Source organism: Bos indicus x Bos taurus, chromosome 21, assembly GCF_003369695.1.
Source record: "Bos indicus x Bos taurus breed Angus x Brahman F1 hybrid chromosome 21, Bos_hybrid_MaternalHap_v2.0, whole genome shotgun sequence".
NCBI classification, from domain to species: domain Eukaryota; kingdom Metazoa; phylum Chordata; class Mammalia; order Artiodactyla; family Bovidae; genus Bos; species Bos indicus x Bos taurus.
Genome location: NC_040096.1, coordinates 21,450,852 through 21,477,923, shown reverse-complemented (window position 1 = coordinate 21,477,923; position 27,072 = coordinate 21,450,852). Strand labels below are relative to the sequence as shown.

At 48.1% G+C, this 27,072-nt stretch overlaps 1 protein-coding gene across 3 annotated transcripts in view; it reads right to left on the bottom strand.

Moving 5' to 3' along the window:
- The window catches only part of ZNF710 (zinc finger protein 710), a 73,921-nt gene extending 48,226 nt beyond the window's left edge, over nucleotides 1-25,695 (bottom strand). The window contains exon 1 of one of the 3 annotated variants that reach the window (XM_027522113.1): nucleotides 25,572-25,695. The gene's annotated coding sequence lies outside the window, so the exon portion shown is untranslated. The other 2 variants (XM_027522115.1, XM_027522114.1) reach the window with 2 other exon arrangements.
- Between the last annotated feature and the right edge of the window lie 1,377 nt (nucleotides 25,696-27,072).

Here is a 27,072-nt window from a genome sequence, read left to right as displayed (position 1 = left end):
CTAATTTCATTGCATTTCTATTTTCTAATTCACTTATTTCTGCCTTTTACTTTTTCCCCCCTCCCGTTTTCCTTAGGGGCTGTTTTTTATTCTTTTTTCCTCCCCTAAGATCTCAGGCTGAATACCTAGTCTCTTTTTTCTCTTTCACTTTTTAATAATAAAAACATTTAAGGCTATGAGAACAGTGCCAGCTGTCTCCCATAGGTGTGCTTATGTGGCACTCAGGTTTCCAATGCTTTCTAAATATTTGTTACTGTGCTCTTTATTTCTTCCTTGACCCAACAGCAATCTAGGAAAGCATTTAAAATTTTTTTCAAGCAGTTCGGTTTTAGTCTGTATAAATTTACACTATTTTGTCGAGGTTTAACTGCATGGTGATCAAAGGACTCTCCGACTGGCACAACTTCTGTTTTGGGTAGACTGTGAGCTCTTACATTCGGTTACTGGTGACTGGTTACAGAAATATTTGCAGAGCATATGCTCGCTAGGAAAGCCCAAGTGCTTTTGAAAAGTTTCTGCTTGCCATAATGTTATGTCAAATGAAAGAGGGTATAAAGTTCAGTGTGCTTGTAACCAGTTTAAAAGAATATGTATTTACCCATGTGGATGGAAAAAGACTGAAAAAATATATAAAGGTACTAATCAGTGCTTTGGCCACCTGATGCGAAGAGCTGACTCATTTGAAAAGACCCTGATGCTGGGAAAGATTGAGGGCAGGAGGAGAAGGGGACGACAGAGGATGAGATGGTTGGATGGCATCACCGACTCAATGGACATGGGTTTGGGTAGACTCCAGGAGTTCGTGATGGACAGGGAGGCCTGGTGTGCTGCGGTTCATGGGGTCACAAAGAGTCGGACATGACTGAGCAACTGAACTGAACTGAAACAGTGCTGGAAATTTTTCTTTTTCTAGTTGTTGTTGTTTGTTTTTTTTTTTTATATAATGTGGACCATTTTTAAAGTCTTTACTGAATTTGTTAAAACATTGTTTCTGTTTCATGTTTTGGCTTTTTTGGCCATGAGGCATGTGGGATCTCATGCACCCGCTGTGGGTTCCCTGTGGGAACCTGCACCCCCTACGTTGGAAGTCTTAACCACTGGACCACCAGGGAAGTCCCTGTGTTGGTAATTTCTAATGGGTGAGAGTATGGGCAATTTTCACTTTCTTTACAATTCTCTGCATAAGATTTACTCTTTTAAAAAGATTTCTTTCAGTGTCTGGTAACGAAAATGCTTGTTTCAAGCTTTGTCTTTGCAAGCTCCCTTTGGCCAGATAGTTAAGAAGTCACCAGGAAGAACCTGAGGAATAATTGGATTTGGACCCCAAACAGTGCCTACACCTGAAGACAGTGGCCCTGCGAGGAGCTCACAGTCACTCAGGCTGTGGAGGTCCCCCTTGCTGGAGGAGATTCACTCCCCAGGGGCCTCCCCTCATCTCTCCACACTCTTCATGCTTAATGATGAGCCCCCCCCTCCAATTACTGTCACCGAGGAGTTTTCCCTCAAAGGGAAAAACAATGAAATCCAACTTTTGCAACTGATGCATGCAGACTTTTATTTCCCTTCTACCTCTACACGATCTCTAAGGCCCACTCCAAAAAGTGCATTTTCACCCCCAAATCAACTGCAGAGCCCCTGTAAATCCAGGGAAGCTCTGGGCCCTGGAAATGGACAAGGTGGCTGTGCCTCCAGCTCATGCCACTCTCAGCTCAACACCAGCAACTCTGGAGAGAGAACAGCCGAGTTCCCATGAGCTGCGCGCTCATGGAGTGGGATCGAAAACTCCAGCGAGGTCGAGAAGCCTGCTGCGTGACAGGGGCAGAAAACAGGGATGGAAGGTAAGAGAGAGGTGGCAGGGATGAGAGAGGGTGAGAGAGAAGAGGTGTGAGTGACAGCGAGCGTTAGGGAAGTGGAGTGGTGGTTCCAGGCGCTTCCTGGGAGCCCCATGGTTTCAGAAGCATTTCACAGGCATGAAATGTGCCAACAGCGAAGCCCTGGCACTCCTAACAAGGAGCCATGGGACTTGCCTGGTGGCCCAGTGGTCAAGAATCCACACTTTCACTGTGGGTGGCACAGGTTCAATCCCTAGCTCAGGAACTAAGATCCCACACGCTACTCAATGCGGCCAAAATATGCCCCCCTCAAAAAAACCCCAATAAAACCCAAAACGAAGAGTCATTTTACACCAGGGTCTTTTCTGCTGTTTCTCTGTCCTCCATCCTTGCTCAGCCCTGTCCTCTGCTAGAAGACAAGATGTCTCAGCTGGCTTCCACTGAGCACCCCCACGGAGTCTGGGGACACTCCTAGAAAGTCAGGGAAGAGAATCCTGACCCACAGAGAACGTAGTAAGACAGCTAAGCAAAGAGGGCAAGGGCCAGAGGAAGTGCAGCAACACACAAGGAGATGCTGCGTGTGCCGAGCACCCCAGAGGAGTGGCTTGTCTCCTGGGAATGTCTCTTGTCTCTTTCTCCATAAACCTTCGCCCCCACCCCACAGTGGCTTCCTATATCCAGGCAGGTCTGCCCACCACCCTGACCGTTCTGGGCAGAGTGACCTTCAAGTATGTCTCTGTTTCAAACTGATGTCACTTACGGGTAACAGCTGCGTGCCCTCTGCTCTGTGCAGTATCTCCACAGTGGACTGAGTCACCCAAACCAGAATGCAGCCACTACCCTTTGGAAGAATGGTCCTCAGGGAAGTGTTTCAGCTCTAACTTTTATCTAGAAATCAAGAGGCTCTCCATCGGCTCATCTGACCCATCTCTGCATCTCCTGTTTTTCTTTTCCTTTGGCTGCACTGGGTCCTCACTGCGGCACATCGGTGTTCTCCTGTTGCAGAGAACGGGCTCTAGAGCACGCAGGCTTAGTAGTCCCACAGCATGTGGGATCTCAGCGCCCTGACCAGGGACTGAACCCCTGTCCTTTGCATTGCAAGGCAGATTCTCAACCACTGGACCACCAGGGAAGTCCCCCACTTTACTTTTCTACTGTCTTGGAAATTAGGTGGCAGAGTGGTTCAACGAATGGGAGTGTGAATTCGGGATTCACTCATACCTGGTTCAAATCCCACTACTATCCCTTACAGGTGCAAGGCCTGGGAAAGTGGCTGCCTTTATGAACCTCAGTTTTTCTGCCTCTAAAATGGGTCAAGAATGCTGTTTCTTACAGAGTCACTGAATTAGAAGTGCCTGGCCCAGAGCAGGTACTCAACAAACATTGGTCCTCCTTATCCTTCCCTTGCTGGAATTGGGGAAAAGTGTTAGTCACTTAGTCAACTGTGTCCAACTCTGTGCGACCCCATGGACCCCAGAGGCCCACTAGGCTTCTCTGTCCATGGTATTATCCAGGTAATACTGGAGTGGGTTGCCGTGCCCTACTCCAGGGGTTCTTTCTGACCCAGGGATCAAACCTGCTCCTGTAATGCAGGCGGATTCTTTACCACTGAGCCACAGGGTATCTCATTCAGTAACTATGAAAGTCGCTCAGTCGTGTCTGACTCTTTGCGACCTCGTGGACTATACAGTCCATGGAAGTCTCCAGGCCAGAATACTGGAGCGGGTAGCCTGTCCCTTCTCCAGGAGTCCTTCCCAACCCAGGGCTTGAATCCAGGTCTCCCATGTTGCGGGCGGATTCTTTACCAGCTGAGCCACAAGGTAAGTCCAAAAATACAGATCTTCCCAACCCAGGAATCGAACTGGGGTCTCCTGCATTGCAGGCAGATTCTTTACCAACTGAGCTATCAGGGAAGCCCCTCAGTAACTATAAACATGAATTAATAATACATCTCAGTGGGGACTTCCCTGGTGGTCCAGTGGTTAAGATTCTGTGCTTCCAATGCAAGGAGTGCAGGTTCTATCCCTGGTTGGGGAACTAAGATTCCACATGCTGTGCAGCATGGCCAAGAAAAAAAAAAGCAACTATACTCCAGTAAAAAATGTTAAAAATATATATATATATATAACTCAAGGGAAAAATTTTACTTGGGATTATTTCCTGGTCAGTTTTAAGAAACACAGTCAAGCACAGAAAACATAATTTTATAAATGATCTGTAAACGGCTCATACAGAGCAGATATTTCAGGTGAAATGAAAAGGAATTCAAGCAAAAATACTGTATTTATTCCTCTTAAGGGTTTTTCAACCCTCAAATCAACCTTTCCAAAGGGGATTTCCCCACATGGAATGACAATGTAAACCCCAAGTCCCCTGGCTTATACCAGAGTGATCTGTCAATGGCTTCTCTGCTCAGAACCCACTGGTGGCTCTCCCAGGTCTCTGAATGAAGTTCAAGTCTTTGGACACATTCCCAATCGGCCTCTCCAGCTCCATCTTCTGCCATCCCACCTCGACACCCTATCTCCCATCCGCAACAAACCACCACTGACTCTTTGAATGCCCCTGTTCTTTCTGACTTGGTATATTCTAATCCCCCAGTGGAATGCCTCGGCTTCCCTTGCCTGCTAAGACTCAGCTAAACACCACCTCCACCAGTAAGTCTTCCCTGAACTGCTCCCCAGCTTCACTATGTCTGCAGAGCAAACTTCTCATGCTTTTGTCTGCATATCCCATATCCCTTCAGTTTGAGGGCCTGCTGGGGACAAAGACCACGTTGTTTCCCCTTTATATCAGAGTTTACTAGGTGTTTGGTATTTACTGACTGAACAAAGGAATAAAGAAAATGATGGAGGTTTTTAAGAGAAAAGAGGACTCACGGTGGAGCAGGGCTCTCCCTGACTTCACATGCCTGCAGTCCACAGGTAACAATGATCACCACGTATCACACAGCACAGACAAGGTCTGTATAGTCAAAGCTATGGTTTTTCCAGTAGTCATGTACAGATGTGAGACCATAAAGAAGGCTGAGCACCGAAAAGAATCGATGCTTTCAAACTGTGGTGCTGGAGAATACTCTTGAGAATCCCTTGGACTACAAGATCAAACCAGTCAATCCTAAAGGAAACCAACCCTGAATATTCATTGGAAGGACTGATGTTCAAGTGCCAATACTTTGGCCACATGATGCAAAGATCTGACTCATTGGAAAAGACATTGATGCCAGGAAATATTGAAGTTAGGAGGAGGAGGCAGCAGCAGAGGATGAGATGGTTGGATAGCATCACCGACTCTACAGACATGAGTGAGCAAACTCTGGGAGACAGTGCAGGACAGGGGAGCCTGGCATGCAGTAGTCCATGGGGTCGAATGGGACACAACTTAGTGACTGAACAACAACAATACAGCATAAAGCACACCTATTAAAAAGTAGGTACATGAACCCACTTCACAGGCCATGAAATCAAGGCTTGCTGGGGGAGGCTGTGGCTCGTCAGGGCTGGGAGATGGCAAGCCAGGACAAAGGCCGTGGCTCCTTGGATCCTGAGTCCCATGGCTTGAAGTAGGTCCTCCACTTGCCTGTGATTCTACTTCTGTGGCAGACAACCCTTTAGATTCATCCCTGCTTGTGGGGAGAAGAACAATTCTGTGTTTCAGTGATTAAGCCCCTCCAGGGCTTCCCAAGGCCAAGAAGGTGCCAGGTTAGAAGTTATAACTCAGGGACTTCCCTGGTGGCCCAGTGGTTAAGAATCTGCCTTCCAGTGCAAGGGACACGGGTTCAATTCCTGGTTGGGGACTGGTCAGGAAACTAAGATCTCACATGCCCGGGGTGACCAAGCTCATGTGCCACAACTACTGAGCCCAAACCCTGTGGAGCCCATGAGGTGCAATGAAAGATCCCACATGCTGCAACTAAGACCTGATCCAGCCAAATAAATATTTTTAAATTAAATTAATAATTTTTTATAAAAAAGAAGTAGCAGCACACATGGGAGCAAACCATCAACTGTGTCTTGGGCGACCCAGAGCCAAGACCCTCACCCTTGGACCCAACTCTTCCATCCTGCTAAGGGTGGGTGCCACACACCATCTCTCACTGGACACCAAAGCTGCCCACTTCTCATGCCTTTGGTGGGTCCACCATCACCAAAAGTGGACCCTGGTTTTCTCCAAATCAATGAGCTAAGAAGCAAGGTGAGGAGTTTCACTGGAATCTAAGGTTGCAGAATGAGGCCTGCAACACTGTGTCTCAAATGGGGGAGGCGGGTAGAGACTGTGGGAAGGAGGGGCCATTGAGGGATGAGAGGCAGGGCTGGGCAGATAAGAGATCGCATCCACCAGACAGATAACGGGACCACAATGACAAAGGAGCTGGAGGCCGTGCTGGAGTGTGGAGAGAAAGAAAGAGCATATTAAATTTTAAACAAAGCCCACCCCGGGGGAACCTCCAGCCTTGTCTCCCAACCTGTGCCTCCCATCTCCAGCTCACAAGTCGCCAAGTTCACAGAAATCGAAACATCCCTCATCTCTAGGGGGTTGGGTTTTGTTTTGTCGCTGTGTCTCTGGGGGGTGGGGGAACTTGGGCCTCCCAGAGGCCCAGGGGTCTTCCCACCAGGCCTGAGAAAGGAGGGCAGGCTAGAAGCAGCTTCAGCTGGGACAGCCCTGCTTGGAAGGGGGAGCAATGGCAGGGCTGGGAACCAGAGCAGAGCGGGTACAAGAAAAGAGCTGGCAGTGCCAGGTCCAGATGGTGGGCAGCAGCAGAGATGTCACCAGGAGCCAAGAGGAGGGAAGAAACTAAGAAGTAGGGAAGGTCCTGAGAGGCCTTGCCAACTGCCATAAAGACTGTGCTGGCGTGGAGGAGGAAGAGAACAGAAAAGGAGGAAGAGCGAGCCCAGAGCTGGAGCAGGAAGGCCCAATTTAGCCCAAGCACGTGTTACTTCCTCTGTAATTCCATCAAACCTCCCCCACCCCACCCCAAGGTGATGACTGGGGAATGGGGCTGCAAGGGCTGAAGGTCTGGAGAGAGGCACTCCCCTGGGGCAGGACCCATGGGGCAGGGCCTGAAGCTTGCACACAGCATCCTCCATGCCAGCCCCACAAACACCAACCCAGCCAGGCAGGACCGGCTTCGGGTCTCCGGAGTCAGGACAGGATGTTTGTTTCACAAGCACCTTCTCCGAAGAAAGACCAGCCTAAGTCTGGAATCCTCAAAGCTAGCGCTGCCCCGGGCACCCTGAGGATGGGCTTCTTGAGGATTCCCTGGGGAGCCACAGGCCTGCACTCAGAGGAGACAAGAAAGGCTCTAGTCTCGGTGCTCAAGGCCCACTGTGAACAAAGGGGCAAGGATCTGCGGGTTCTCTTTCAAGGTCAGCTGTGCCCGGGGTCAATCAGGCCTTTCCCAGGCCAGTCCCTCTTAAGCAGTATCTTAAAAAAAGCACAACCAAGTTTTATTAATAAAAGAATAAGACTTAGTATTCACCTAAAAGTAACCAAAAATACTACATAGCATTTCTGGAGGCCAATTTAACCATCTAAATCCAGGGCCATTAGAATGTGTCCTGGGCCCAGTAATTCCCTGCTAGAAATGTATGCCAAAGATTTAATAAAAAAATACCCAAGGTTGTTCACCACAGCATTCAAGAGAAAAAGAGAAAAAAGTTTAAATTTAGGAAACTGCTTAAATATATGGAAGAGTATATCATACACTGAAATATTAATAATTACAGGCATTTTAATTTTCTTCTTTTTGCTTGTTTCTATTTCCTAAATTTCTTGCAACAACCGTAAATCTCTTTGTTACAAGAAAAAAAAAATCAATAAAAGCTATTTTCTAAAAAATAAAAGGCAGAGATCCAAGAGACTGTGCATTCCTTGGACATTCGAACCTGAACTGGATTAGAACAAAACAAACTAGACAGACACTTAAAACCACCTAAGAATATTTTTAAGGACTAAGAGGTGTTTTCCACTGAAGAGGAATTAAAATCCTCCAGAAGGCTCCCCTGATGGCTCAGTGGATAAGAATCTACCTGCAAATGTAGGGGACACAGGTTCGATCCCTGGTCCAGGAGGACCCCACATGCCACAGAGCAACTAAGCCCGTGTGCCACAACTATTGAGCCCAAGCTCCAAAACTACTGGTCTGTGCTCCACAACAAGGGAAACCCCTACAATGAGAAGCCCACGTACCGCAACTAGAGAGTAGCCCCCAGTCTCTGCAACTAGAGAAAACCCGGGCAGCCATAAATAAATCTTTAAAAAAATAAAACCAAATCCTCCAAAAAGCCCAAGTGAGAGCAGGGAAGGCAAGTCAAGAGCAGAGAGTTAAGTCAGGACCCAACTTTTCTGTCCGTAGAGTGATGGCCATGGGGAGAACAGGGGGTGGGGATGAGAGCAGGCAGAGAGGCTGATGTGTGGGAAAAACAACACGAATGTTCCTTTCGTCCTTGATCAAGGAAAGAACAATGACCACCTCCTTCGACACTGAATTCAAAGCGGGGAATTACAAAATGGCCATTCTGAGACTTCCCTGGGGGTTCAGTGGTTAAGAAACTGCCTTGCAATGCAGGGGACGTGGGTTTGGTCCCTGGTACCCACTCCAGTGCTCTTGCCTGGAGAATCCCAGGGACGGGGGAGCCTGGTGGGCTGCCGTCTATGGGGTCACACAGAGTCGGACACGACTGAAGTGACTTAGCAGCAGCACTAGCAGGGAACTAAGATCTCACATGCCTGGAGTAACTAAGCCTGTACCACAACTACTGAGCATGCGCTACAATGAAAGATGCCACGTGCCGCAGCTAAGACCCAACACAGTCAAATAAATATTAAAAAAACAAACAAAAACAAATGGCCAGTTACGGAGCTGAGTGACATTTGTTCATCTACTTGGCCATAGGGAACACATTTTTACAACCAAGATACAGAAGCCCCCAAAGAGGCTCTTGGGAGAAATTCTGACAAGCTCTGCAGCTGAAGCAAAAGAACTTAGCTGGGAACTTCCCTGATGGTCCAGTGGTTAAGACTCCACACTCCCAATACTCGGGGTACAGGTTCCATCCTTGCTCAGGGAACTAAGATCTCACATGCCACACAGTGAGGCCAAATAAATAGACAGACAATAAAAATACTTAAAAAAAAAAAAAAAAAAACTGAGCTGATGTTACAACAGAAATTTTCCAGATGATGAGCTAGGACACAATCGGGAACTGTCGGGAAGGCATGAGAGGACCACGTGCACCAGTTGCAGAAGTTGGCCTTTGTGTAAGATGAGCCAGAGCCCAAGAAAGGAAAAAGCTCACTGCCATGGACTTAATTATTCAAGCATCAGGAAAACTTGAGGAGCAGTGGGAGCTGTCTGAATTTCTCCATTCCTCTTTCTGATTGAAAGCTTTAAAATCTATCTCAAAGATCAAAATCTGTCCTCTGGGGAAAAGTTTATGGGGTGCCTCCTATCCATGCATGCATTCAGCAAACAGCCCAGAGCAAACTTAATGTGGGTACCACTCTGTAATGCTCAAGGTGCTTCCACTTCCTCTGGTCTAACAAACAAAAACAGACAGCGTGAACCACTAGGACGCATCCTTGGTAAAGATGCCGAGTAGCACGGTGACCGGGCACTGGACATGCCAGCTCCAGCCCACGGGTTCCAAAGACCGCCACAAACATTCCTCAGCCCCAGTGGACCCTGCCTCTTCCTTCACAAATGATGATTCCAACTTGGATAATCAATACGGTGCTGCCCATGAGGGCAGCTGGTGCTGGATGATTCTATGTCTCTTAAAGACATCAAATTCTCCCCCCAGGTGAAGCTGTAGCCTACAGATGACAGCCTCGTATTATATACGACCAACACCTTTAGCTTTGTTCTCCGTAGAGAATTTCTCTTCAGCGAAGAGGAAGCAGTCAACACCCCACTTTGAAAACAGCACAGGTGTTTTCTGCCAGACAAAACCCAAAACCCCAAATCAAAAAACCACCTCCCCTCCCTTTTAATTAAAGAGATCCCATCCAATCGCACCTGTGTAAAGATAGGAAAAGTTGTGCTTCCAGAATGTTCCACGTTCCGGGTACCATTAGCCCTGAAAACTTCCCCGCTGTAAAACAAAATGAAGGCACCAGGAAGCGCTCCCTTGGCACCTGACAGCTGGGACCTACCCGAGGCCGGTTCACACAGACAGTAATAAAAGCTCCCTTGAAATAACGTAAAGCTCCAGACATTCTGATAAAAGCTGGGAACTTCAAAGGTAGGACCGCAGAGCCCATCCCTCATCCTCCTCATTGTGTCTGATGTGGAGGGCTGGGTTCTGGGCTGACTCCACCACCTACTGCCCAAGCTTTGCCCAGGAGGACTCGTGAGCCAGCCAGCCAGCCAGCTATAGGAGGTAGGGTGGAACCTCATTAAAAAAAAAAAAAAGCTTTTATGGCTATTCTTTTAATTATTTTTTTTGTTTGTTTTTGTTTTTGTTTATGTATGATTCTTTTTTTTTTTTTGCTTTTTTTTTTTTTTTTTAAATTTCAGGTATACACGTGCTCCCCATCCTGAACCCTCCTCCCTCCCCCCTCCCCATACCATCCCCCTGGGCCGTCCCAGCGTACCAACCCCAAGCATCCAGCATCGTGTACTGAACCTGGACTGGCATCTCGTTTCATACATGACATTTCACATGTTTCAATGCCATTCTCCCAAATCTTCCCACCCTCTCCCTCTCCCACAGAGTCCATAAGACTGTTCTATATTTTTTTATTTTTTATTTTTTAATTGGAGGATAACTGCATTACAATGTGTTGGTAAAACAGACAGCTAGTAGGAAGCTGATACATAACACAAGGCGCTCAGCTTGGTGCTCTGTGACAACCTAGAGGGGTGAGATGGGGTGGAAGAGGGAGGCCCAAGAAGGAGGAAAAAGTGAAAGTATAGTTGCTCAGTCTTGTCCGAAGTTGTGACCCCAGGGACTGTAGCCTACCAGGTTCCTCTGTCCATGGGATTTTCCAGGCAATACTGGAGTGGGGTGCTATTCCCTCCTCCTGGGGATCTCCTCCACCCAGGGACTGAACCCGGGTCTCTTGCATTGGCAGGTAGATTTTCACCATCTGAGCCACCAGGGAAGCCCCGAAGGAGGGGATACACAGAAGGAGGGGATGTATACATATAATTATGACTGATTTGCATTGTTGTAGAGTAGAAATCGATACAATTTACTTTTAAAATATTTTCTTGTCCGTGCTGCATGAGTGATCCTAGCTCCTCGACCAGGGATCAAACCTGAACTCCTTGCATTGGAAGCATGGAATCTTAACCACTGGACCACCAGGGAATTCCCAGGATGGAACTTTATACTCACTACTCTGCCCTGGGGGGATCAGGGGAGAGGAGAGCTGTCTAGGCCATGATGCACAGCCCATTGGTCCTTGACCTATGAGAGGCTGGTTAAAAATAAAGGAAGGAAACAAGAAAGTACTGATCTACAGATATGAGCTCGACGATTCTGCAGTGAGAGCTGGACTCAATGCTAGGTTCCAAGGCGCTCTCTGTGAACTTGGGCAAGTCATTGCAGACTTTCAAGCTTCAATTTCTTGGTCTATAAAATGGTAGCCTCCTTAGGGGCTGTTGAGTTGAATAACTAAAATAGCCTATGTGAAAAAGCAGAGCAAAGGTGAGATCCTTCTTCTCTTCCTCCCTCCTTCCCACTCTAACCTCCTTCTTTGAAAAAAAATGTTTTGTTTTTTTTTTTAAATTAGGTGACATAAGGAATTCTCTGGTGGTTCAATAAGCAAGGAAATCAAACCAGTCAATCCTAAAAGAAATCAACCCTGAATTTTCATCGGAAGAACTGATGCTAAAGCTCCACCACTTTGGCCACGTGATGCAAAGAACTGACTCACTGGAAAACACCCTGATGCTGTGAAAGACTGAGGGTAGAAGAAGGGGGTGACAGAATGATATGGATGGAATGGCATCACCAACTCAAGGGACATGTGTTTGAGCAAACTCTGGGAGATGGTGAAGGACAGGGAAACCTGATGTGCTTCAGTCCATGGGGTCAGAAAGAGCTGGATATGATTTAGTGACTTAACAACCACCACCAGTGGTTAAGACTCTGCACTTTCGCCGCAGCGGGCACAGGTTTGATCCCTGGTCGGGAAAGTAAATTGCTGCAAGCCACATGGCATGGCCAAACAAATAAATTAGGTAGTATACACACAAAGTGCAAAATTCAAAAAGAAGAAGGAACACACTGAACAGTCCGCATCTGCTGTGGGAAACCACTATTACCAGTCGCCTAGGTATCCTTACAGCATGCCACACAGCCACTCATTCTGTCTCTTACTTTCTTACTTAATGGCTTGGCAACCACATCCACATACAGGGAGCTTTCACATTCCTTTTTACCGCTGAACTGAATTTTCAGTGCATGGACATAGGATAATTTATTTAACAGTTTTCTACTGATGGACAATAAGGTTGTTCCACTTGCTTTTTTTTTTTTTTTGCTTTTACAAACAATGAAGCAATAAACTATCTTGATAAATGCATCATTTCACAGGTATACTCATACCTGTGAGAGGAATCCTCAGAAGTGGAGTTGCTTGTGCAATTTTAAAAAATATTGTCAAAACACTCTCTATACAGGTTGTACCAACTTATACTTTTTTAATAATTCGGAGAGTATCTATTCCCACTGTCACTTCTTCATAGCAGAGTTAACACTTCTCTTAACACTGGTGGGCTGAAAGAACACTTCATATGGTGAAGAACCATTTGTATTTCCTTTTCTGTGACTGGTCCATTAGCCCATTTAAACAATTGGGTTAATGGGACTTTTCTGGTGATCCAGTGGCTAAGACCCCACACTCCTAATGCAGGGGCCCAGGTTTCATCTCTGGTCAGGGAACTAGATCCCACACAAAACAACCAAGAGCTGCATAGACAAAGAAGTAAGTATTTTTTAAACAAATTTGGTTGATGGTCTTTTTCTTACTGATTTCCTCTTTAGATATTAAGAAAATTAGCTTTATCTCTGATATGCGTCATGAAAATGTTTTCCCAGTTTTGAGACGTAGGAGACTCTTTTGACTGTTTATGATGATTTTTGCCTCGTAGAAATTTACTTGTGTAGGGTCAAGTATAATCAGCTTTTCTTCTATGGCTCCTGGGTTTTAAGTCATACTTGGAAACTATTTTCCCTGAGTTTGTTTTTAACATCTAACATCTCTAATCCATCTGAATTTATTTTGTTATAGCATGTTCTTTTTTTTTAATGTAGCCATCAGGTTGCCTCACGGAGAAGGCAATGGCACCCCACTCCAGTACTCTTGCCTGGAGAATCCCATGGACGGAGGAGCCTGATAGGCTGTAGTCCATGGCGTCGTGAAGAGTCAGACATGACTGAGTGACTTCCCTTTCACTTTTCACTTCCATGCATTGGAGAAGGAAATGGCAACCCCCTCCAGTGTTCCTGCCTGGAGAACCCCAGGGATGGCGGAGCCTGGTGGGGTGCCGTCTATGGGGTCGCACAGAGTCGGACACGACTGAAGTGACTTAGCAGCAGCAGCAGCAGGTTGTCTCAAGTCACAAATTTTAAAATGTCACCTTTCTTATTAATTTATTTTTGAGTCCCTTCTCTTCCTTCTCTTCCATATCATGCCCATCTTCTCAGAATCATACTTTCTCTCTCCAAGGCCCTCCCATCCCTTCATTCCATTTGTGACCCAGGTGGTGATTCATGTTATCATGCTTGACAGTCATACAAGTTATGCTGAATGCCAGTATCTTAGAGTAGGTAGAGATTTCAGAAGCATCCTTTTATTTTAAAGCTCAGTCACTCAGATCCAAAGAGGTAAACTGGGCTTCCCTGGTGGCTCAGTGGTAAAGAATCTGCCTCCTAATGCAGGAGAAACAGGTTCGACCCCAGATCTGGGAAGATCCCACATGCCACAGAGCAATTAAGCCCATGTGCCACAATTACAGAGCCTGCGCTCTAGAGCCTGGGAGCCGTGACTGCTGAAGCCACGTGCTCTAAAGCTTGTGCTCCACAGCAAGAGAAGCCACTGCAACGAGAAGCTCGAGTACCGTAACTAGAGAGTAGCTCCCGCTCTCCCCAAGTAGAGAAAGACCATGCACAGCAACCAAGACCCTGCACAGCCAAAAAATAAACAACTGAAACAAAAAACAAAGAGGTAAACTGGACTTGTCCAAGATCACAGGGTAGGTTAATGCTTAATGCCTGTGATTTTATTACTATTCAAGAAGAACAGAAATATTGATTTTGCCATAAATTCCATCCAATCAATAGATATCTATTAAGCAACCACTCTGCCCAACAGTGAGCCAGGCACTAGGGCTCCAGAAATAAATGACACAGCTCTGCGCTTTTAAGAAGTTCAGAATCCAGTGTGGGGTCTGAACACACATCCCCACAGCCTAACAGGTAAGGTGACAAGGGCGAATTAATGTACAAGGACTGGTTAATTTTGCAAGGGATGGCATGAGGAAGGCTCAGAAGTACAGTTTTCAACTGTGCCTGACATAATTAGGCCTTTGTCCAAATACGGAGAAAAGGCATTTGGCAATATAGGAACAATAGGACAAGGTGGGGTGTCTGGTGGTATACAGTCAAGTAGGAAGTCATCTGGCTTAGTGTTAGTGGTGGGCAGAATTTTCGATGAAAAGGCTCCTCTGACAATCCACGGTCATTAGCCAGCCTGCATGTGGGTTTGGGCTCTGGTCCCCAAACTATAAGCTAAGAAATGTAAATAATGGCTTATCTGTAAGACCTTAAGGTGTCTGGCAGAAGGCAACACATATTCTCCCAGGAAGAATGTACTCTCATCCCACACCTTAAAGAATTCTCACAGATGGAATTCTAACAAACATAAGCTCACAACAGAAAATCACAAAACACATAAGGAAACAAGCCTTCATGAATGGGAGTGAGCAGAACCATCAAACAACAGAACCATACCTGCAAATACTGCAGATACTAGAATTACTGGATACAAAAAAAGAAAAGGTATGTACAACATGATAAGGAAATAAGGATTTAAAAACCCAGGTAAAGGAAAAAAACAAAATAAAATAAAAACCCAGGTAAAGAGTAAGAGATTTTTAAAAGTCACACATATTTGAAAAATGATAAAACAAGAAACACGATTCTCATCCAGATTATAAACTTAAAAATGAACATCAAGGAAAATAACTGCAATGGATTAAAACACAAAAAGTATATTACAACTTGTGAGTTAATACTGATATTAAAAATACATCAGTGGAAGGGCTGAACAGAAAATCAGAGATAACTGAAGAGAGAATTAGTGAACTGGAAGACAAATAAGAAATTACCCAGAAAACACTATAAAAGTGTTGAAATTAAAAAGAAGTTAAGAGATGAAAAAAGGACAGAACCAGATCTAGCATATCTAATCAGAGTTCTGAAAGAGAAATCATAGAAAATGATAGGTAACAGTCAAAGAGCTAAAGGATAAAAATTTTCTAGAACTGATAAAAGTCACTAATCTTTGGTTTTAGGAAGTCTAATGAATTCTTAGCCAAACAAAATATAATCCACTCCTAAACACATTAAGCTGAAAATAAAGAAAAAAAAACCAACAACCAAAAAAACCCACATACTCATGTGTACGTGTGTGAACACACACCACCACCACCACCACCACAATAACAAAACAACAACCAGAGAAGAAATTGCCTGAAATCAATAACTGGGCTTCTCAATATCAATAAGGAAAGCCGAAAGACTATAGAATACTATCTTTAAATACTAAGATAAAATAACTGTCAAGCTAAAGTTTTATACCCAGTAAAACACTCTCTATGAAATAAAATTCGAATCAAATAGGAACTGGAAGTTAATGATTAAAACACCTCCACCACAGATGTTCTGATTTCAGAGAGAAAGCCTGAGATGTGGGAAGCAATATGAGTGAACAAAATGGTAACTGTGTGGAACTCAAAAGTTAACCAACCATATAGAGCACTGAAAAGAAGGTTCAATTTGTGGTATTAAACAGTGAAACAAGACAGAGCTAAACCACTCCAAGACAACTGAACATGAGCAGGGACGATGGTGACTTCACATAAAGCATCCTGAGAGCCTTGAATTGCTTGGAAAAAAGATACCAATACCAACTAACTTTAAACCTTATACAGTCTTCATGCATCAAAAGAACAGAAATAGAGTGTATAAGTTCCAAAGCAATAAAGAGGAAAAAACAAACAAAAAATGGAGAAGAAAGAATGAGGAAAAGAAGAAACTTGATGCTTTCCAACTGTGATGCTGGAAAAGACTCTTGAGAGGTCCTTGGACGGCAAGGAGATCAAACCAGTCAATCCTGAAGGAAATCATCCCGGAATATTCACTGGAAGGACTGATGCTAAAGCTCCATTACTTCGGGCACCTGATGAAAAGAGCCAACTCATTGGAAAAGACCATGATGCTGAGAAAGATTGAAGGCAAAAGGAGAAGGGGGCAACAAAGGATGAGCTGGTTGGATGGCATTACCAACTCAATGGACATGAGTTTGAGCAAGCTCTGGGAGCGCGTGAAAGACAGGAAGCCTGGTGTGCTGCAGTCCATCACAGGGCAGGGATAACCAACCAGCACTGCCAGCCTCTGAGGCCTCCCTGAGCCTGAGAGGCCAGCTTGGGTGTGTCCTCATGAGGACATTCTGACATGGCACATAAAACAGCCATTATTAAAGTTTGTATGATTTTTTTTTTACACCAAACACGTACAGGACAACCTTCCCCTTTCAAAATTGCATCCCACTGCAGCCCCAGTGGGAATAAGTTGGGGGTGGGGATGGTGTTTAGGTACCACTCAAAAGACAAACAATACAGAACTAAGAGTCATCACAGAAGTTAGTCTCCCACATAAATCTGCAGGGTGGACATTCCTGCTTTCTTTAATTTTTAGAAAATTATTTTTAAGGTGACTTTAGTATTTAAAAATATATACTGGATTTATTACAGTATTACTTCTGTTTCATGTTTTGGTTTTTTTGGCCACGAGGCATGTAGGATTTAGCTCCCCGACCAAGAATCGAACACACACCCCTGGCACTGGAAGGCGAAGTCTTAACCACTGGACCACCAGGGAAGTCCCCATTCATGTTTTCTGTAGTGATCATTTTTACCTGATTTTGATTCCCTATTTGTTATACCCTGGGAGGCAGAGAACGCAGGTGGGCCACAATGTGATCTCCTATTCTCAGCTTCTGACTACACTGAAAACCCTCACATTTCCAACAGTCCTCTTGGTTCTCCCAAAATATACACATGATGTGTGCATGCTCAGTCTCCTCAGTTGTGTCCGGCTCTTTGCGACCCTATGGACTGTAGCTTCTCTGTCCACAGGATTCTCCAGGCAAGAATACTGTGGTGGGTTGCCATTTCCTTCTCCAGGGGATCTTCCCAGACCAGGGATCAAACTCACGTCTCCTGCATTGCAGGTGGATTCTTTACCCTCTGAGCTATCCGGAAAACCCACACATGATAGAGCATAGGATTTAATAGTAGAAACTCCTTTACCATGATGGTGGTAGAAGACAGAACCAAAGCCCCCTCTAGAGATCAACCTGCTTCTAATAGTCCTTTTACTCCATTTATAAATATACAGATTATAAAGATAATACATAGCGATAAATATTCAAATGGCACAGAAATGAGTAAGAGAGAAGACAAAAGGCCTCTGTACTAGGGATGCAGGAAAGGTCCGGTCTGGGAGCTATACACATTAATTAGTAGGTAATAAAAGCCAGTTCGGAGAAGGCAATGGCACACTGCTCCAGTACTTTTGCCTAGAAAATCCCATGGACGGAGGGGCCTGGTAGGCTGCAGTTCATGGGGTCGCTAGAGCCGGACACGACTGAGCGACTTCACTTTCACTTTTCACTTTCATGCATTGGAGAAGGAAAGGGCAACCCACTCCAGTGTTCTTGCCTGGAGAATTCCAGGGATGGCGGAGCCTGGTGGGCTGCCATCTATGGGGTCGCACAGAGTCAGACACGACTGAAGTGACTTAGCAGCAGCAGCAAAAGCCAGTTATTTCACCTTTTGAAGCTGCTGATTCAACATACATTTAGCCCCACTTTGACCTCTAACATTCTTTGATCCCCCCTTTCAGAATCTACCCCAATTTCCTGCAAGCACCTCACTTCCCTTATTTGACTGTGTTCAAGCACCTTCTATTCAATTCTAGAACTTTTTAAAAACATTATTAATTGTATTTTTTTTAAGATTTCTTTTTTTTTTATACTGACCATTTTAGTTATAGTCTTTATTGAGTTTGTTACAATGTTGCTTCTGCTTTATGTTCTGGATTTTTTTTTTTTTTTTTTTTTTTTTTGAGCCACAAGGCATGCGGGTTCTTAGCTTTCCAACCAGGGATCAAACGTGCATCCCCTGCACTGGAAGGCGAAGACTTAACCACTGGACCACCAGGGAAGTCCCTGGATTCTAGAATTCTTAATTTTCCTTGAAGTACTGCAGCAGTCTTGTTTTCTAATTTTTTTTTTTTGCAAATTATCATGAGTTGAGTATAATAGTGACACAGGCTCTCACTGGCTAGCCTGGCAACTCTGTGCTACTTGTAACACGTTTCCTTGGGAAAATCCTTGCAGTTTTATGCATGAACAATTGGGAGACGCTTACTTGTAAAGTGGAGGCCTCCGTAATTTCAATTTCTGTTCCCACTGAAAACAGCAAGCCCCTGGTTTCACCTGCCCTGTTTCTAAGATGGGCTTTGCTCAGAGACTCTGGGGCCTGACTGCCTGGGTGCCAATCCTGGTCCTGAAACTTACTAGGTGTGTGACCTAGTATTCAACCTAAATGGGCTAATACATATGTGGGAAGTGCTAATACATATATGAGAATAGCGCCTGGGACATAGCCAGTGCCGCATAATAAAAGAGCTGGGAGACATTAGTCAAGAAAGCCCTTTGTCCCTAGTTCTGGGAGGCTATAGACCACCCCCCCCCACTTTCGGAGAAGGCAATGGCACCCCACTCCAGTACTTTTGCCTGAAAAATCCCATGGATGGAGGAGCCTGGTAGGCTGCAGTCCATGGGGTCGTCGGACACGACTGAGCGACTTCACTTTCACTTTCATGCATTGGAGAAGGAAATGGCAACCCACTCCAGCGTTCTTGCTTGGAGAATCCCAGGGACGGGGGAGCCTGGTGGGCTGCCGTCTATGGGGTCGCACAGAGTTGGACACGACTGAAATGACTTAGTAGTAGTAGTATAGACCCCTTTGAGGCTGGTGAAAGCTATAGGCCCTACCCCTAGAATGTCACCCTCTGTACAGCTGCAGATGTAACTGAAGCCGCACCACGGCTGTGAAGGTCAAGAAGGTCTGATTCTAGCCCTCTGGTTCTCTCTACAGTGATGTGAGGATCTCAGGGTCAAAACACCATGGCAGTTCTTGAAGTTATTATGTTCACATGTACAGCAGTTAAGCAGGTCCCTCCGCCCTCAGTTTGGGTAAGAAATGTTACACCCTTCTTCCTCAAAGTCCCTTTGACCCTGCCCATTTTTCTCCTGCTTCAGGTCAACTCATCCCTGGGTCACCTTAAGACAGTCTCGCAAGACTTTCCTGGTGGGCCAGTGGTTAAGACTCCATGCTCCCAGTGCAGGGGGCCTGAGTTCCATCCCTGGTCAGGGGAACTGGATCGCACGCGCTGCAACTAAGAGTGCATATGCCACAAGGGAAGACCCCCTTGTGCTGCAACTAAGACCCAGTGCAGTCAAATAAATAGATACATACATACGTAAATATTAAAAATAAAAAGACAGTATTGTATGTGCCACAAAGTTCCACATGTTTTTTGTGAATTATTCTCATCTTTCCCCGAAGAATGGTCTGGCCCCTCTTTAGTGTTCACTGAAGTCAGACTAGAGCATGGACTAGTGTCCATTGCTGGCCCTCCGACCAAGAGCATGGCACAGGTGGATGCTGTGTAAGCCCAGGTCCTCTCCCTCCATAAGCTTGGAGACAGCACCCACCACAAAAGCCAAAGACCTGAGAAGCCAGAAGGAAGCTGTGTGTGTATGCGATGTGTGCTCAGTTGTGCCCGACTCTCTGTGTAGCCCACCGGGCTCCTCTGTCCATGGGATTCTCCAGGCAAGAATACTGGAGTGGGTTGCCATTTCCTCCTCCAGGGGATCTTTCCGACTCAGGGATCAAACCCGCATCTCTTGTGTCTGTTGCACTGACAGGCGGATTCTTGACCACTGAGCCACCTGGGAAAGAACTTGTGGGATGATCTAATTGCCTTGTTATTACTCCTCCAAGTCACTTCAAGGTGGGTGACTTGCCTGAGGTCACCCAACTCACTTGCAGCAAAGCTGGGAACCTCCCAGTTCGGTACTTTGATTCCATCAGCATTTCTTAGACTCTACCACGCACGGGAATCTTAAGATGCAGATTCAGCAGGTCTGGGGCAGGCCCAAGATCCTGCCTTTCTAACAAGCTCTCAGGTAATGCTGCTGCTGCTGCCTGGACCACATACAGAGCAGCAAAGGCTTACATCAAGGCTAATGGACTGTCCCACCTGGTTAAAGCCTCTTTGCCCACCCTCTGCGTGGCTGTTTAAATGCCTTTTCTTCAGGAAAGCCTCCCTTCCCCCATTCTTGATTATCAGCTCCCGTGGTCTCTGTACTTCTTCCTTTGAAGCATTTGTAACAATTGTAATTAAAGAGTATTGGTGTAATTATTAGTTTAATGTCTGTCTCCCAGGGAGACTGCAAGCTCCACGAGGATGGGACTGGCAGACTGTCAATAAAAGGGCAGCTGTTGTGGACTTCCCTGGTGGCGCAGTGGCAAAGAATCTGCCTGCCAACACAGGAGACTCGGGTTCAGTCCTCGATCAGGGAAGATCCCACAAGCCTCGGAGCAACTAAGCCTGTGCGCGGTAACTACAGAGTCCGGGAGCCACAACTGCTGAGCCCATGTGCTACAGCTGCTGAAGCCTGTGCGCCTCAACAGAAGACACCACCACAGTAAGAAGCCTGCATACCGCAATTGTAGAGCGGTCCCTGCTTGCTGCAACTAGAGAAAAGCCAGAGTAGCAGTGAAGACCCAGCATGACCAACAATAAATACATTTTTTTTTAAGGGCAGCTGTTGTGGGCTGAGTAGCCTGGACCAGCGTACTTGGAGTAGGAAGGGAAGGCTTGAGCAGGTGGGAAACACTTTCTAGAGGCCTCATGGACAAAGGTGACACTTTTGGCTTTAAAATTCCCACCAGTTTCAAATACATGTGGACTAAAACATAACTTGAAAAGCAACCTAAAAAACAAAGTCTCTTAAATCTTTATCAAGCGCAAAACAGACCCAATCTGGTACTAGCCACTGTGCCTGGGAAATAGTTAGGTCCCCAAAATAAATATTCCCTTACAGGGGATTTCCCTGGTGGTTCAGTGGCTAAGACTCTGCACCCCCAATGCAGAGGGCCAGGGTTTGATCCCTGGTCAGGGAACTAGATCCCACAAGCAGCAAGAAAGCGTTCACATGCCAAACTAAGACCCAAAGCAGCCAAATAAATAAATACTTTCAAAAAAAAAAAAAACTTTTACAGTCTTCAGACACCTTGAGGGCCTTGGCAAAGGAAGCAGAGGGCCATTTCCCTGACCAGCTTCACTGCACTGCAGACCAACAATTTCTTTTTCAATTTTTCCGTTGCTATCCTTTCTAGCAACCCCAAAGCTCTGAATGCCCAGCTCCTTGACATGGGCAGAAATACCTGAACTCATCATCATTCTAGGGCAGCCAAGTCTGAAGTCAGTCTGCTTGAGTTCAGACACCACCAGCTTTGTGCTCTTGAATGAGTTACTGACTCCTCTGTGCTTCAGTTCTCCAATCTGCTAAATGGGAAAGAACCTGCCTGCCAATTCAGCAGTTCAATTCCCGGGTCAGGAAGATCCCCTGGAGGAGGAAATGGTAATCCACTCCAGTATTCTTGCCTGGAGAATCCCATGGACAGAGGGGCCTGGTGGGCTACGGTCCATGGGGTGGCCAAGAGTCAGACACGACTGAGCAACTCAGCCTGCAAGCAACAACTAGCACCTGTGAGGACTCTTAGGGAGACAATACACACAGAGCACTTACACAAGCCTGGCCCAAGACCTATGGTTATTATTATCCTCCCCACAACCTGTCCAATTCAAGATCTATTGTTTCACAAGTCTCCACCCAGTGGCTCCACCCCATGAGATTTGCTCTTCCCAGCCCCTCCTGCCTTACCTGTCTGGAGCTTGTTCAAAGCCCTGACTCACAGCAAAACTCTGCAGCTCCCATCAATTACCTCCCTGCCTCTGCCTCCCGTCTGTCATTTGTCGGTCCCTTCTGGGAGGGAACTCTTTCCTAACACCCAGTACATTTACTCAACAAGAATTTATGGAGGGCCCACTATGTGCCGGGCCCTGTTCTAGGCACAGGTGATCATTAGCAATGAACAACGAAAGACCTCATGAGCTGAAGGTAGTAAGAGATGTAGCCCAGGAAGAGATACCAGTTTGGGTCTCTGGCCTTTCCTTTCCATCCCCATTCTTCTCCCGGATCATGCCTAAATAAATCACACACAGGTACAAAGCAGGAAGAAAGCATCCCAGATGAAAAAATGCTCAGTGGGACTTAGGTACAAGCCGATGACTAAACTGCTGCCCCGCTGAACTGGCAGACTTTGAAGAAGTCCGTGTTAAAACACCCTGAAACACCCGGTTTCCCCACGTAGTCACACCGGCCGTCAAATCCTCCAGAACAGTATGCGGAACACAACCAGAAAATAAAGTCCTTCATTTACTTATGTCATGAGCGTATCTCAGGTTTTCATGTTCTCACTGCCACATTTTTTGGATGGAGCGTAACTCCAGCAGGCATACAGGCAGCAGCTTTGTGTTAAGAGCCCTTGGGGGACTTACTTCCCTGGTGGTCCAGTGACTGACTCCACACTCCCAATGCAGGGGGCCTGGGTTCAATCCCTGGTCAGGAAACCAGACATCACATGCCACAACTAAGACTGGGTGCAACCCAAAAAATAAATACATATTAAAAGAGAGAGAGAGAAAAAAATAAATAAATAAGAGAGAGAGAGATCACTGGAAATAGGCTCTGAAAGGCTGTGTTTGAGTGCTGGCACTGTCAATCACTGCGTGATTTCAGGCATAAAGTTTTTCTCTTGTCTCTACCTTTCAGACAAGCTCTAAGGTCCTCTTCCAGTTTTGTAGTCTAAGGGCTAGATCGACCACCATTAACACGAGACTCAGCAGATTCCTTAATTCAACAAGATGAGCCCCCGCCCTCAGATTCCTGGCTGAGCCAGCCAGAAGAGAAGCTGTAAACAGCATCCTGAGATGCGCTGACTCCTCCTTTATTTATTTACTCCCTTCCATCTTCAAACCTGAGATTTCCAAGCACAACTCTGGTAGAAATATCCCTAGGCCACAAGGCAAACCTAAAATAGAAGGTATGCAAAATCTCTGGTGGGCCCATTAGTCTCCCTTCCTCCAACTCAAAAACCATGCCAGACCTTGTCCGTCTCCTTGTCTCCAGACGGAGAGCCTAAAATAAGTCTCCCTGGTAGAAAATGCCTGGTTGGAATGGAAGTGCCTCAAGTTCAGAAGAAATGGCTCGATGGCCACACACCACAGGTCAAGGACTCACCCAGAAATCTTTTCTGAGAAGCGGGAACCTCTGTTCCCACTTCAACGCCTCTCCCTCCATGGGCATACAGGCAACCAGATGAGCCTGGAGGAAAGGAAAACATGACCCAAATGGCCAACTCACCCTGCCTCAAAGAGAGCAGCTGTACCTCCACTGCCCTCAAGCAAGAAGGCAGGCTCCTGCAGGTTACTGGAACACTAGAGCCACTAGAGCTACAGGTGACCAATTAGAGGTCCTGTTCCCAGACTGGCAGGTGCCTGGCACACAGTGACGTGTGGCTGGAGGGCCAGCTGACAAAACCACCAGGAAAGTTCTAGAGACTAATATTTGCTTTAAACGAGAAAGGGACTACCATAAGTCTCAAAAATCAAAACCAGACAGGCCCAAGGCTTTGATCACAAACACTAAGAATGCCTTTTCTTAAAGTCTAAAGACAATTAGGGGCGGTTCACCTCCCCTCCCCCACCTGGCCCGGCGGGTCCTTTGAAGGCCCCCAGGTCTCCGGGCAAAAGCAGGGATGCAGGCTCCAGGCCCTCCGCTTGGCAGAAATGAACTTTGACTGTTTTACTTACACGTGTACAAAGGCAGCACTGAAAGAGCAGCTTCGAAGTTGGCTGGGTGACCCCCACAGTTCAAAGTCCCTCTCCGCACACCTGTGGGGTAATCTTGTGAGTTTCCCCGGCGCCCTCCGGAACTGGCTATATCCCCTCCAGGTCTACGCCGGCTGGGAGTTTCCATTTTGCACAGAAATCAAGGCGTTCTCGGTGCCCTTAGCACTTAGGGCGCTCCGCCCGCAGCTCTAGGGTGGGCCTCCAGGCGGGTCCCTCATTGGACCGCTCAGACCGGGAAAGGACCAGCACCTCGTAGTGACCCTGTGAAAATGCACCCGGGCTCCGAGTACGCCTTGCCCGATCCCTCGCAGAGCTAAGAGATACATTAATGATCGTTTCGGGTTAGTTAAAACCCACGCAAGCACCTCCCTGGCCTCTTAAATCTTCCCAAACTACAGCACAGACTGAAGGGAAGCAGTTGCAGCGACCATAAAAGTCATCTTAAAAGGCAAGTTGGAAAAAAAAAAAAAACCCGATACGCACTAGTTAGCAAGTCCGTGGTTAGGGGGGCGGTGGCACCAGGGCCGGATCTGTGGGCTCTGCACGCTGGCTGGGGCTGTCCCGTCGGTCCCCAAGTCCCCCGCGCCCACCTGGCAGCCTCCGGGGCCCCCCAGTCTGACGCCAGCGATCACACCCCACAGCTCTGTCCAATTAGGAAAATGACCGCGAGGAAACGGAGAAGGGTGGGCGACGAGGAAGGGGAACCGAGACCGACCAAGGAGGGCCGTGGGGACCCGGCCGGACGGCGAGCGCCTTCAACAGGTCCCTGGCCCCGGGCTGGGGGGGCGCGCGGCGGCCCCGGGGGGGCGCCCCCCGACAGCCAGGCGGCGCGCCCGGCCCTCCCCCACCCCGGACGGCGGGGACGCGCAGCCACCCCACCCGCCCGGAGAATAAAGTTTGTGGGCAGCGGCGGGGCGGGGCGGCGCGGCGAGGGGGTGAAACTTTGAGTCCCGGGCGGGCGGCGGGGGGAGCGCACCGGGCGCCGGGACACCCACGTGCGGGCCCGCGAGCCGCCGCCGCCGCCTCCGGGCCTCCCGCCCCGCCGCCGCCGCGCTTTCCTTTCATTTTTGCTTCTCTCTCTCTCTCCCCTCCCTTTCTCTCTCTTCCTCTCTCTCATTCGCGCGCTCTCCTCGCTCTCGCCCGCTTTCGCTTGCACGCTCCCTCCTTCCCTTCCCCCTCTACACCCCCCTCCCTCCCTCCAGACGCCATCTCTCCCTCTTTCCCCGGCTCTCCCTCTCTCCCTCCAGCTCTCCGGCATGAGGGAATGTGGAAGTGAAAGGAAAAGACGACATGTTTGCAGCGCGGCGAGGGCCTGCGCGCCGCCGTCCCCGGGGAGAGGCGGGGGGCGGGTCGGCTGCGGCCGCAGCGACCCACCCCCGCGCCCCCCGCGCCCCCGCCGGCGCGCCGCCCGGGGCTGCGGGGCCGGGGGCCGGGGGCCGCGCGGGACACTCACCCTGGGTCCGGGCGCGGCTCCTGCGCTGGGGCCCGTGGCGGGCCGGGGCCGGGGGGGGCTCCTGGCTGCCCACCGCCCGGGCTGCTGCTGCGCGCCCGCCGCCCGCCTCCACGCGCGCCCGCCGCCTGCTCCTGCCGCCCTCCCTCCGGCTCCTCTCTTTCTCTCTCTCTCCCCCTCTCTCCCTCTCCTCTCTCTCTCTCTCTCTCGCTCGCTCGCTCGCTCTCCCTCCCTGGAAGAAGGGAATGAGGCAGGGCTGACGTGAAGGGATGCAAAACAGCTCCTCCTAACCCAGCTCGCGGAGGAAGAGAAAGACAGAAAAGCAGCCCTTTTATCTCTCTTTTGTTTTCTCACTTCCTTCCACCCCCCCCCCAACACCCCCCTCTTGTCAGCCCAAGTTTTCTTTTCTCTTTCTACCGCAGAGAGGATTTTTCTTCCTTTCTTTCTCTTTCTTTCGGTTCAACTCTCCCACTCAAATTGAAAGCCTGGAGGGGTTTCTCTCTTTCTTTTTTTCCCTTCCCTCTTTTCTTCCTTCTTCCTCCTTTCTTATTTCTCTAAAAGGGTTTTGTTTGCTGTGGGAGTTTCGTTTGAGAATCAAGTCACGCCTTTTTTCCTCCTTTTCTTTCTCTCTTTTTTTTTCTCCTCAGCAGAAAAGGGGAACAAAGATTAACTGAAGCGGGGGAGAGGGGGAGCATAAGAACCTCTCATGGAAATGGGGGGCCCGGTTCTGCCTGGCACAAAGGGGGCCAGGGGACGCCCCCCCCCCCGCCCCCGTGGGAAGCATGGGACGTTCTCCCGAGAGGAGAGTCGGTGGGGGTTGGGGGGACGCAGCCGCGGGTGCTGATTGCCGGTTCCTTCCGAAGTGCGGGCGGGGGCCGCCAAGCCCGCCCCTCCCCAGCCAGAGGTGGAAGGTTGGGTGTGTTCTTCACTTATATATTTTTAAAGTAGGCAGATGGGCTTGGAACAAACATCCCCGCAGAGCAATGAACTGTAAAAAGCCTTTGAACAGCTGTTTGCAGAGCCCTGGACGTCCAGACTCGAGGGAGCGGGGCGTATTGCGAGCGCCTGGGTCGGGGTGGGGAAGGGGATCGGAGGAGCCGCTGGGATCCGGCCCCCGCAGCCTCGCCCGTCGCAGAAGGGCGCGCTGCTGGGGGGCGCCGAGGCGTGGCCGTTGGTCTTGCGGGGGTCGGGCCCCCAGCTCCTCCCTGCAGGGCCGCGGGCCTTGGCGCAGCTTTGCTTTCCCCCGGCTCCCGACCGGCCTCTAACGTCCAGCCGCTTCTCCACTCCGAGCCCTTGGACCGAACGCGGCAGAGACCCCACGAAGGGTCAATTATTCATGGGGCGCCTGGGCGTGTTCTCAAGAACCTGCTCTGCCTTCTTCTCCAGTGGGGAGAAGGGAGGGGAAAAGTTCCCAGAGCAAACTTGGGCCACATGTCTCTTTTGCCCAACTAAGTATTGAGCACCTGCTGGATGCCTGGCCTTTGGACTGGGGGCTGCTGCCAGG